The sequence below is a fragment of the Protopterus annectens genome, chromosome 1.part0 (genome assembly GCF_019279795.1).
Source record: "Protopterus annectens isolate FY-2018-M chromosome 1.part0, PAN1.0, whole genome shotgun sequence".
NCBI lineage: Eukaryota > Metazoa > Chordata > Ceratodontiformes > Protopteridae > Protopterus > Protopterus annectens.
The window spans coordinates 967,246,781-967,258,797 of record NC_056725.1 but is presented as its reverse complement, the minus strand read 5'-3'; positions in this window follow the sequence as shown (position 1 = coordinate 967,258,797).

The window sequence follows — 12,017 nt, the reverse complement described above, 5'->3', positions numbered from 1 at the left end:
CAAAAGGGCTCCACAACACCCCCCAACACCACTTGGTGCCCCCATCCTGGCAAACCTGCACCATCCAGATTACTGCAAAAGGGCCCCTGTTAGAGCAGCAGCCTAGGCAGCCACCTAGTTGGCCTATGCCTAAGGCCGGCTATGTGAGTTTGAAGTAATGAATCAGTCAGTTAGCTTAAATATATATTCCAGTTACAGCTCCTGATGTGTTTATGTACAATAAGCACTTGAACCCATCACAGTGCTTCTTTGAATACAAGAGACATGCAACATTATGTCAGAATAGGATCCGAAGTTGAAGCAACTTGCAAACCATGATGCATGCAGTTAGACGTGGAGGAATATACAGGAGCCAACTTGCAAACAATTCAGCGGTTATTTGAAGGTACTTAAACCCGTTTATATGATTTTTCAGTCGCCAAATAAGTGGCAAGGCATTCAAAACTTTCGAAATAATTACCAAGATAAATAAAATGTCCAAAATTGCAACATACTGAGAAAGGCATTCAAAATAAGTACAAAAGTGTTTGAAATAATTTTCAAAGTGTTACAATGTATGAAAAGGCTAAAATGACTGCATTTTTTCACATTAACTAAAACTTTTCAAAGTATCCGAAGTTTCTGGAATGTTTGCAGTGTTGAAATAAAGTTTTTTCAGAGAGACTGTTGTGCAGTTGTGCATAATTACAAGTACCTGCTTATATTTAAAAACATTTTGTTGTTATGGCAGATGGATTTCATAGACTTGGACCATAATAATATTGCTGAGAATTTTTTTTTTATACAGGCTGCATTTTCTTATAAAGACGCATGTACAAAGGCATTCATACTTCTTAATTTAGCTGGCTCGGAAGCCATGGAGAGGAAACGTTCATTTGTGTATGCACCTGCCATGTATGCAGGGGAGGAGGAGAACTTCCATGTTGTGATATAAGCTGAAATGACCCTCAAATGAGTACTAAAATGGAAAGGCACATGGTTTACACAAGAAATCAAAAGCCTGGTGAAACTGTAGCAACATATATTACCGACTTAAGAAATAATACAAAAACGTGCAGATTTTGTGATTGGAGAGATGAGTTGATAAAAGACAAGCTTGTGTGTGGTGTTAACGATGCAGTGAGAAATATTTTGCTTCAAGACAGTGATTTAACATTGAGCTAAGCCATTGAGATTTGTCAAATATATGAGCTTACAGAAAAGCATGCAAATATGCTTATGAATAAAAAAATGTGCATTCAGTGTCTGCCAGTGGAAATGTTGATAGTGTACAAAATAAATCTAAGATGAAAAAGAAATATAAACCAAATGGGGCCGCAACACCCAACTTCATTGTTAACTGTCGTAATTGTTAAGGCAGTCATGAACCTGAATGAGAAAAGTACTTGGCTTTTGGTCAGCAGTGTCATAAATGTAAAAAGTGGAATCATTTGGAAAGGCTTTCCAAATCTAAAGTGGCATATACTTTTATTAAAAGAGAGCATCCGAAGAGGCAAGTAAATCAGATAGAGAGCTGTGCGTAAACTCTCTATGTTGATGATGTCTCTGTGATTGATGAAACAGTTAATACAGTAGATTATCAGTTGGCAGTAAAGAGTGAAATATTTTGTACTGTTTGGATTAATGGGAAACCTGTAGATCCAAGTGCAATACTATATCAGCACAAATGTTTGCCAAAGTAAAAGCTGGTGAAAAACTTGATTCAGCAAAGTGTGCAAAACTAGTTGCTTAGGTGGTGAAGTGATTCAGACTGATAGCTCAATAGTTCTCACATGCCATTCTGCTGGAAACAGCTCTGAATTGCAGTTTTAAATAGTCAAAAGACATGTGTAGTCATTGTTAGCCCTCAAAGACAGTTTGAGAATGGGAATGATTTCATTTAATAACGAGGTCCACCATATAAGTCTGAACAACAACAATAGTTTTACACAGAATACTTTTAGTGAATATGCTGATATTTTCACAGATGAGCCTGGCAAACATCTAGTCACATATTCCATGAAGTTAAACCATGAAGTAAGTCCAGTTGTCAGACCAGCTAGGAAGGTTCTGGTAGCAATGCAGAGCAAAGTAAAAGCAAAGCTTGACAAAATGGTGAAGAAACGAATGAATGGGTATCCTCCATGATCGTAGCTCATAAGAAAAGCTTAGATGATATTTGAATATGTATTGATCCGATAGACTTAAAGGACTTACATATCCTCATCAACTGATGCATACAGTAGAAGTAGCCACTCTCATGCCAAATGCCACTGTTTTTTTCTGTCTTAGATACAAAAAGTTCATTTTGACAAGTTTTGCTGAATCACAAATCTTCATTGTTAACCACTTTCATTACACCATTTACAGATTCTTGAGATTGCCATTTGGGATAGCTTCTGCCAGTGAAGTATTTCAATGTGCAATGGAACAATTTTTTTCAGGTTATCCATATGCTATTATAGTAGACAACATTACTGTAATGGGCAATGGTGAAGTTGAATATGATAGCAACCTCAAGAAAGTTCTTGACCATGCTTGTGAAGTAAATCTTAACCTGAATCCTCAGAAATGCAAATTAAAACTGAGAGAAGTTACTTATGTGGGTCATTTGTTTACCACTTCTGGCTTACAACCAGTTCCATCTAAGCAAGGAGCAGTTCTTGAGATGCCAGTTCCAGAGAATGTCAAATCTTTACAACATTTCCTTGATATGGTCAACTGTTTAGGAAAGTTCATCCCAGACCTCAGTGAGCTTTCAGCACCATTACGTGAGCTGGCACACAAAAATGTAAACTGGTCCGGGTAGGAGCAACACCAAAGAGTATTTGTAGTTCTGAAACAGAAAATTGCCAGTCCAGCCACATTCAGATATTATGATGTCCACAAACCTGTAACTCTTTCATGTGATGCTTCAAAGTATGGTCTTGGTGCAGCATGTCTTTAAGAAGGCATACCAATAGCCTATGCATCTAGAACTTTAACCAAAACTGAAATGTAGTATTCACAAATTGAAAAAGAGCTTTTGACAGAAGTGTTCGCATGTTCAAAGTTCAATGATTATATTTATGGCAAAACTTTTTCCAATAGAGACTGATCACTGACCTCTTGTGACAATTTTGAAAAAGCCAATAAATACAGCCCCAGCATGTTTGCAATACATGATGTTAAAATTGCAAAAGTATGATTTCAATATTGTCTCTCCAAAAAGCAAATTTCTATATCTTGCTGATGCTTTGTCAAGAGCACCCAGACAAATAACAGAACAGCATGATAATGAGTGTGACACCCGAGCCCCGGCCCAGCAATCAAGGAGCCTCAATCCGCACCACTGACACCAGAGAGGATGCCTAGAAGAGGAAAGGATAACTAATACACACAGTAAAGTACAATTTCCCTTAAGTGCACACAGAGATCACAGTCAGTCTTAGGCTGGTTGCTCTCTTGCTCACCAGGTCCCCAATAAGACTCCCCACTGACACAGCTATAGGGTCCAGGTCTCAGCCTAGCTGGGCAAGCTAAAACCTTCAGTACCCTCTCTATCCAACCAGTGCTTTGTGTCCCTGCCCAAGTAGCTGACACACCACACACACACTTTGTGAAGAGGTTATACAACCACACAGACCCTCCTGGGAAAAGGCTGGCACAGGTTCTCCAGCTGTGCCCCTATTACCCAGACCATACAGTAGTAATTCCTGCCACCACCCAGCTAATAATTATCAGCTACTAAAAGGCCCTTAAAAGGGTGTCCAGTTATTACTGTGCAATATTATAATCCAATGGTAGTATGACTAATCAGTTAAGGCTTCATTTGGAGTGACTTAGACAGTAAAATCTGTAAATATGTAATGTACTTTAGAGGTTAAACTATCTCTACATAAACCAGCCACAGGTAAAGGTTTAAAATATTTAATAATAAATAATTAAAACACAAGACAAAACTACTACAGTACAATGCTACTCAAGTTCAGAGATCACACAGAAACTTAAAACAATATCGTAGGAAAGATCTGATTTCAAAGAAAAATACTTAGTCTAACTTTCTTCTAAGTTTAACTATTCCTAAAAGAAATCACAGTGCTATAATCCTACTTACATACATAAAGCACAAGCAGTGCTGGGTTAGATGTCCAAGATCAAAATGCTTCCAGTCTCTCATTGAACAACAGTTTTTAAACACTAACCAACAGTTCTGCTGAGGCCCTCCCAAATTACATCATGTTGACACTTGGTCTGGAGTTCCCAGGCAAACAAACTGCATTATTTAGCAAGCTAACACCTGCTCAGGAGACTACAACAATAAAAGGCATTTCACATATACACTCTAGCAGAAACCAGAGCAATAAAACACCTTCCACATATAAATTCTGGCCCACCTTAAAACAATGGGCATGAAACCTTCATCCAGGCTCACTGGAGCCAACTTGTAAAACATCAAAGAGATTCATAAGATCTTTTCAACTTCAAAAGACACATTTGAAATGCTTGGCTTGGTTTTCCTTACAGCAGATGGCAATGTTGCACCAATCTTGAAGTTCACATTTTACAGTGTTTTCTTTCATTTAAAAACACAAGCCAGTGTTTTACATTTATTTATACAATTGATAGAATTATGTATCAAATTCTGTTTGACTAGGCTGGCAGCCTTCGCCCGTCTTTCTCCAATCTTCACAAAGAGAAAGCAGACTTTGAAGTCATGAAAATCAGAAATTGTTCCTCATCACGTCTTGATGAACTCAGAAATCACACATCTTCAGACCCAATTCTCCAGAAGCTGAAACATGGCATCAGTCAAGGATGGTCAGCACGACAAACTAGTTTACCACTTCACATACAGAATTATTTTCCTTACAGATATGAACTCATGATGGATGATGGAATCATTATGAAAGGCCTTAAAATGTTAATTCCTTCAGCATTACAACAGGAATATATCAAAGTTTGGCATCGTGGTCACACGGGTACTGATTCAACCAAAAGAAGGGCAAGAGGCTTAGTATTTTGGTCTTCTATGTCAAAAGGTATAGAGAAGGAAACTCTAGCATATTCCATTTGCAACAGTACTAAATCGCACCAACAAAAAGAACCACTTCAACTAAACCAGATTCCTGAATTACCATGGTTAAAAGTTGCTACTGATATTTTCAAATGGAACGGTAAACATTACTTAGTGTTATTAAACTCTTGTCCGAATTGGTTTGAAATTGACCTTCTTCTTAACTTAATGTCCAGCACTGTCATTACGAAATTGAAGAGACATTTTTCTGTTCATGGTAGTCAGCACAAAGTTGTATCTGACAATGGTGCACAGTTTACAAGTCAGCAGTTTAAGAATTTTGCTGATCTTTGGGACTTTGTCCATGTTACTAGTAGTCCTGAGTATCCACACTCCAATGGATTAGCTGAGCATGTAGTCCAAAGTGCAAAGTATTTGTTGGAGAAATCCAAGAGAGATGGTACCATCATTTTTCTTAAGCTACTTAATCTCAGAAACATTCCTTGAGATACTTTGCTTGGTTCACCTGCTCAGAAATTGATGTCCAGACAGACTAGAACAGCTTTTCCGATCAGTAAACAATTATTGACACAAATGCAAAGAACACAGAATGGTCAAGAATCAACTTTCAAAAAACCGCCAGTCACAAAAGTGGTATTGCGATAAATCCAGTAAACCTCAGACCACTAAGACAAGGAGAGGTGAAGAACTGAGATATTACATCATACAATCTGATGGAATGGATTTCAGGAGGATTCAAAGACACATACTACCAGTCTCCGAACCAGTGACACAGCAGATTGCCTGTGCCAGAGACTCTGTTTCTCAGAATGACTCTACACTTGTTCAAATCAAATTCTAGAGGATAGTGTATCTTCTTCAAGTAATCCTGATATAATCCCCAAATTTCCAATTGTAAAAGCATCCCCAGAGACTGTACCTGTTGCGAAAGCCAGTCAAAAGTTCTGTGTTACCCGATCAGGTAGAATTTCCAGACTTAATCCGAGATACACAGTGACTTGGACTTGAATTAATTTGTTGTTAAATGTTGATGTGGTATCTAGCTTGTAAAATATATTTTGTTCTCCTGTTGCATGTCAAACAAATCAAAGAGCAAGGATGTAGATCATAGTGTGCATTGTACCTAGTCAGCCACTGTAGCTAGATAACATATGCATATAAGTTACTGAGCATGTGCAAGATCAGTGCCATTTTGTATAGTCAGTCAGAGTGAATGCAGGCATGAATGGAGATGCACATGCGAGTGCATTTGAAATAATGAGTCAGTCAGTTAGCTTAAATATATGTTCCAGTTACAGCTCCTGATGTGTTTATGTACAATAAACAACTTGAATCCATCACAGTGTCTCACTGTCTCATTTGAATACAAGAGACATGCTACAGTGTGTAAGCTTGCAAATATTAAAACTGGTTGCAAATAAGAGTAATGCAACTAAAGATAAAATGTGTAGTTCTATTGCAAAACCTGTGTAGTATGTGGAAATATGATGGCAGGAATATGTATTTTTCCTGTGTGATGATCTATAAAGTTGAATTATGATTTAAACAAAGGAATTAGCTTTGACTATTAAAGAAAACAACATCCATTGTTTTTCTCTTTTTTGGGGGTGAGGGGTGCATTACCAGGTTTTTAGCTATAGGCTCATCAATTCATAGGTTCTTATTAGCCTATTGCACTGTGAGGACTGTATGAAACCCAGTCATAAGCCCTTGCAGTGCACATACAAGTGCCCATAAGTGGGAAGAATTAGTGAATCTTTGGATATTTCACACACTGGACTGCCAGCTGGCTCACAGATAGGATACAGGAAACCAAAATAATGGAAGCTACATCCACAAAGAGACCAGTCACCAGTGGACCCCCTCTGGGTTCTTTGCTAGGACATCTTCTGTTTGGCATCTACTTCTCTGAAATAAAAGCCAATAGCAAAGGGCTCTGTCTGACTAAGATTGCAGATGACTGCAAGGTAGGAGCAGTCACTGAATCCCCAAATAACTTAGCCATCCTGCAAGAAGGTTTGCCCAATATAAAAAACTGGTGCCAAAGTCAGAGAATGGAACTGAATGCAAAAATGCATTATAGGTTCATAGGAGGTTACTAGGCTAGCAACCCTAGAGCCTTTACAGGCCTAGCCATGTTAATCCCAAGTATCCCCATTTATTCTTTTTGGGCAGTTCACAGAACAAATTTATAAACAGAGTGGGTCTGTGATCAACACCAACTACCCCTGTCCATGAGGGACATGGGTGCCACCCCATGGGTGAATTTGCAGGTCTGCCATCCAATTATCTAGGTTGTGTTTCAATAGGGTCAGTGAGGAGCTCTGTTGTATGTGAATAGGAAGTACATTCCAGAGAAGCATCAGTCTCTGGGAGACATATCTTTCTCTCCAGCACGTCCTGTTAATGTCACAAGCTAGGTTGAGATCCCTGGAGTGAGTGACTTTTGTGCCATTTGACTTCCGGATGTAAGCATTTCCATTAGGGCAGGGTCAGAGATTGCCCTATAGGCAAGGCACAAGTCACCTCTCAGCAGCTATAAGATACAAAGTAAATTTACAGGGCTTTCAGACTGTCCACATAGCTCATGGTTTGGAGTCCCTGTATTTTCTTAGTGAGAAACCTCTGAGGTCTCTCCAGCTGCTGTAGGTGTCTGGTGAGGTACATGCAAAAGGGTGCGTTATGCACTATTAGTCATCTGATGAGAGTTGAGTACAGTGGAGTTATGACATCCTTTGACCTGGATGCTATGCTCTTGATTATGTGCTACATAGAAGGCTTTCCTTACCACTGTGGAAACTTGGTGGTTGAAATTCAGATTGCTATCAACCTGTGTTCCAAAGTCTTGCACCACTGGGTTGGAATTTGGGGGGGGGGGGGTGCTGTCAATATTGTAACTTGTAGGAAATTCCATTTTACCAAAGGGAATAATAATGCATTTTTTTGCATTTAGTTTTAGACCATGGCTTTGGCCCCAATCATTTATTTGTGTTAGTCCTTCTTGTAATATGTTAACATCATTGGGGGACTCAATGATTCCTCCCAGTTTGCAATCATCAACGTACTTGGTGAGCCAGAGGCTGTCTAGTTTGGACTGGACTTCTGAGAAATAGATGCCAAATGGTAAGGGGCCCGGCACAGATCCCTGCGGTACTCTACTGGTGATGGGTCTACTGGTGGAGGTGGAGTCAACAAGTTTGACATAGTGTGTTCTGTAGGTAAGCCAGTTGGCTACCCATCTAGTAATATAAGGGTTAATCTCTAGCTGGGTGAGTTTCTCAGTAATGCCAGAGTGGGGAATTGTGTCAAAAGCCTTGACAAGGTTGAGATAGGCTGTGTGCACTGTCTTACCTTCATCTATGACTTTGGTGACATTCTCAAAGAAGTCTGCCAGGTTTAATAAGCATGATTTACCCTTAATGAAGCCAAACTGTGTTGGGTCAAGCATTTGGAGGTTGCCTATGTCCTTGTTGATAAGGCCCATGATAATTCTTTCCATGACCTTGTAGATGAGGCTGGTTAGCCTTATGGGTCTGTAGTTCACATGGTCAATTGATGGCCTCTCCTTTGTGCAGGGTATTACTGTTGCTGTTCTCCATTCTGCAGGAATATAGCTAGTTCTCAGGCTATGATTAAAGAGAAAGCCAAGTGGGCCCACTAGGTCTTGTTTTAGATGGTTTAGTAAACAACCTGGGATATTATCTGGTCCCACTGAGGATGTGTTTTTGGCCTTGCAAGTGCAGAGATGACCTGCTGTCTAGAGATATTAGGTAGAGGGCTGGTGTCAGGTATGCTTTGGGATACGGTAGGTGGTATGGGGGGTGAAGTTTGTGCTGAATATGTCAACTTGCAAGTTCACCATATCTTTTGGTTTAGTATGAGTGATCCCAACTACAAACAGGTTTGACACATAGCTGGGCAATCCCTTTTAGAGTTCAGACAAAGTTAAAGAATGCTTTAAGATTATCCTTGGCTAGCGATGCAATTTTGGTTTCATAATTCGCTTTAGAAGACTTTACAAGATTTCTGATTTTCTTGTTTAGGCTTAGGAGGGAACTTTTCCTTTGCAATGGCCAACACTTTATTCCTCTTGTTATATAATCTGTTTATACTTGAGGTCCACCACAGTAGTTTGTTTTTACGGGAAGACCTGGTTTTGATCTGGTCAGGTACAACAGAGTTTATGCAGTCGGTTAAGTGTTTGTACAGGACATTTGCATACACTTCTGCATAGTGACCATTGATGTATGTGATAACGGGTGGTATGAAACTTTTTATATCATTGCTTAATAGGCTGTAGTTAGCTCTGGTGAAGTTTTTTATCATTTTTGTTCCTGTGAGGGTGTCATTTCCAGCAGTTACTTCAAACAAGACTGATTTGTGGTCTGACCTAACTAGGGAGGGCATCACGCATGGGGAAGTACAGTGACCCCTCATGTTGGTGAGTACTATGTCCAGAACATTAGAGCCCCTAGTGGGTGTGCAGACTATATGTTCCAGAGCATTTATGTTAACAAAGTCCAAGAACCTCTGAGTGAGCATGTTTTTGCTCATGTATGTCCCCAGTCTATGGAAGGATAGTTGAAATCTCCTATAACTAAGGTGTTGAGCAAGAGATTACAGCAAATCGAGGTAGGCAGTGTACTTATCCTGGTTCATGGTGGGCGATCTTTAGTTAGCAATGATGTGGTGTGGTACTTTCCTAATAGTTAATTAGATATGGAGTAGTTCAAGAGGGTCATGTTGTTGGACCAGTCTTGAAATTTATTTGGTTTTAATGAAGATGGACACCCCCACGTCTTTGGTTCCTTCACGCTCATTTTGAGGTCTGAATGTGTTGAAGGCTTTGTAGCCTTGCATGGCCAGGGTGCTCTCAGCTGCCTTGAACCATGTCTTGGTAACTGCACAGACATCACCATCCTCCAAGGTGAGGAGAGCTTCCAGATTGTGCAGTCTCATGTTTAAACTCCTAGCATTAAACAACACGACGCTGAGTTTGATATAGGCAACTTGAGGCAATGTAGCAATTGCTATACTGACAACCATTTACTCCTAAAGCAAACTAACATCCTATGTGAGAAATGCAAATACACTGATTTTGTTACATTTTTTTTTGACATTGCCTGAAAAAGGCACTATGGGGGAGGCAAGGGCCTTTGCCAGTATCTGAAACCCTAGGAGGGACAGGTGCAGACCATCTCTAGCAAAACAGCGAGGTCTGTCTACTGTATCTTTCCAGGCTGAAAGATACTGGATACCCCTGGACTGACACCAGAAGCTAAGCCAATTGTTGAAGTCAATCATTTTTGTTTATATTGTGGCATCGTCCTGAGTGAGGGTAGGATACTGCTTAGGGCTAGGGACATACCTATCTGAGACATATAATCAGGGCATTCTATCATGTCTCTCTTCATATAGTCCAGAGAGGTACATCTCAAGTCATTCACTCCAACGTGGACTGTGACAGAGTCATAATGGTACTTGTTGTTGAAAAGCTTGAGTGCATGTGTGATTTGTCGGATCCTGGCACCTGATAGGCAGCTGACCATGACCTTCACCTTGTCCAGTCTGGTGAGGCCGACATCTGTGTGTCTCACTTTGCAGTCATCTATGACCAAGACATTTGATGTGTGCATTTTGCCTTAGGGGCTTATTTGTTGAGACACTATTGTGTGTTATATGTAGTGGTTTCTTTTTGCTTAGTGGAAAAGTGTGGGTGGTGTGCTTTTGGGAGGTCTCTGTTCTTTTAGTAGGCTTTTAGTGATTATCTCTGCATATGTGGGTTTATGTGTCGTGACCTTATTTTGAGAGGTGAGGTTTGCTTGAGAGGTGAAGTGTGTGTGCTGACAACCTGTTTGATGTCTAGTTTCTTTTTACATGAGGGAATTGACTCCAATTCCCCAGTGTATATGCATCTGTCACATAGGGTGTTAGTTTGCTTTAGGAGTAAATGGTTGTTAGTGTACATGAAGCAATTGCTACATTGCCTCAAGTTGCCTATATCAATCAAGCTGCCAGGAGAAATGATGGGAAACTGCCTGTCCATTATGGTAGGATTTTTCTGAATGTGGTATTTGGGAAAGTAGTGGGCTAGTTGGAGTTAGGACTTTGGCTTAACTAGTGGGATAGTTTGACTTGGAGTACAAAGGCAGTGGATGTATAGTAGGTTGTGGATGATAAGTGTGAGAACGCTGCATAGAGTGCAACTGAGTTGCCCTTTGTCCAGCAGGGAAGCTTGGAGGGTTCTACTGGGAGGTCTGTAGGGAAAAATAATGTTCCTAGGTGTTTGGCTTATTGCACCCTTTGGGAAATCATCTACCCTGAGGGACAACCACATTGACATTGCACCCCTAAGAACCGAACCATTTGTTTGGGATCACAAGAGAGTCCTTCTATATTGCACAGCTTATAAACAAAGGGATTGTGTCTAGACCTAGTGATGCCATTCTCCCCTTTTAGTCAGCCTTCATTAGACCAGTCATTGAGTATAATGCCCACTTTAGCATGTATCTGTTCAGACACATACATCAACTGGAACACCCAGAGATACATCACTAAAAGGATACAAGGCCTAAACAATATGTCCTATATGGACTGACTCAAAGCCCTGTCACTACTCAGTATCCTACAGATTGCTAAAATGTATTCTGTGTGTGGGATAGAAGACATGCTCTGACCCAGTACTGATGGATTTACTGCATATCAGCAAGTCAAATGGCATCAGAAATAGTCTAGGGATATAAACCTCATCTGCAACATCAACAGAATGGTTTGAAGGGACAGGTGTATCTTGCAGAGAATACCACTGCTCTGGAACAGACTCCCCATCCATGTAAAACAAAACTCATCCTTGTCCATATTCAAGCACAACTTGGATCTATGGATGAGAAACAGAACATTTACCTCAGGACTGCCCCCAGGATTGCTAATGAACAGAGGCAGCTACTAAATGCTTTATCCCTTGCATGGGTCCCCTCAAATTATCTATGGTATGATTCCATTTATTCTCATTAGGGGTAAT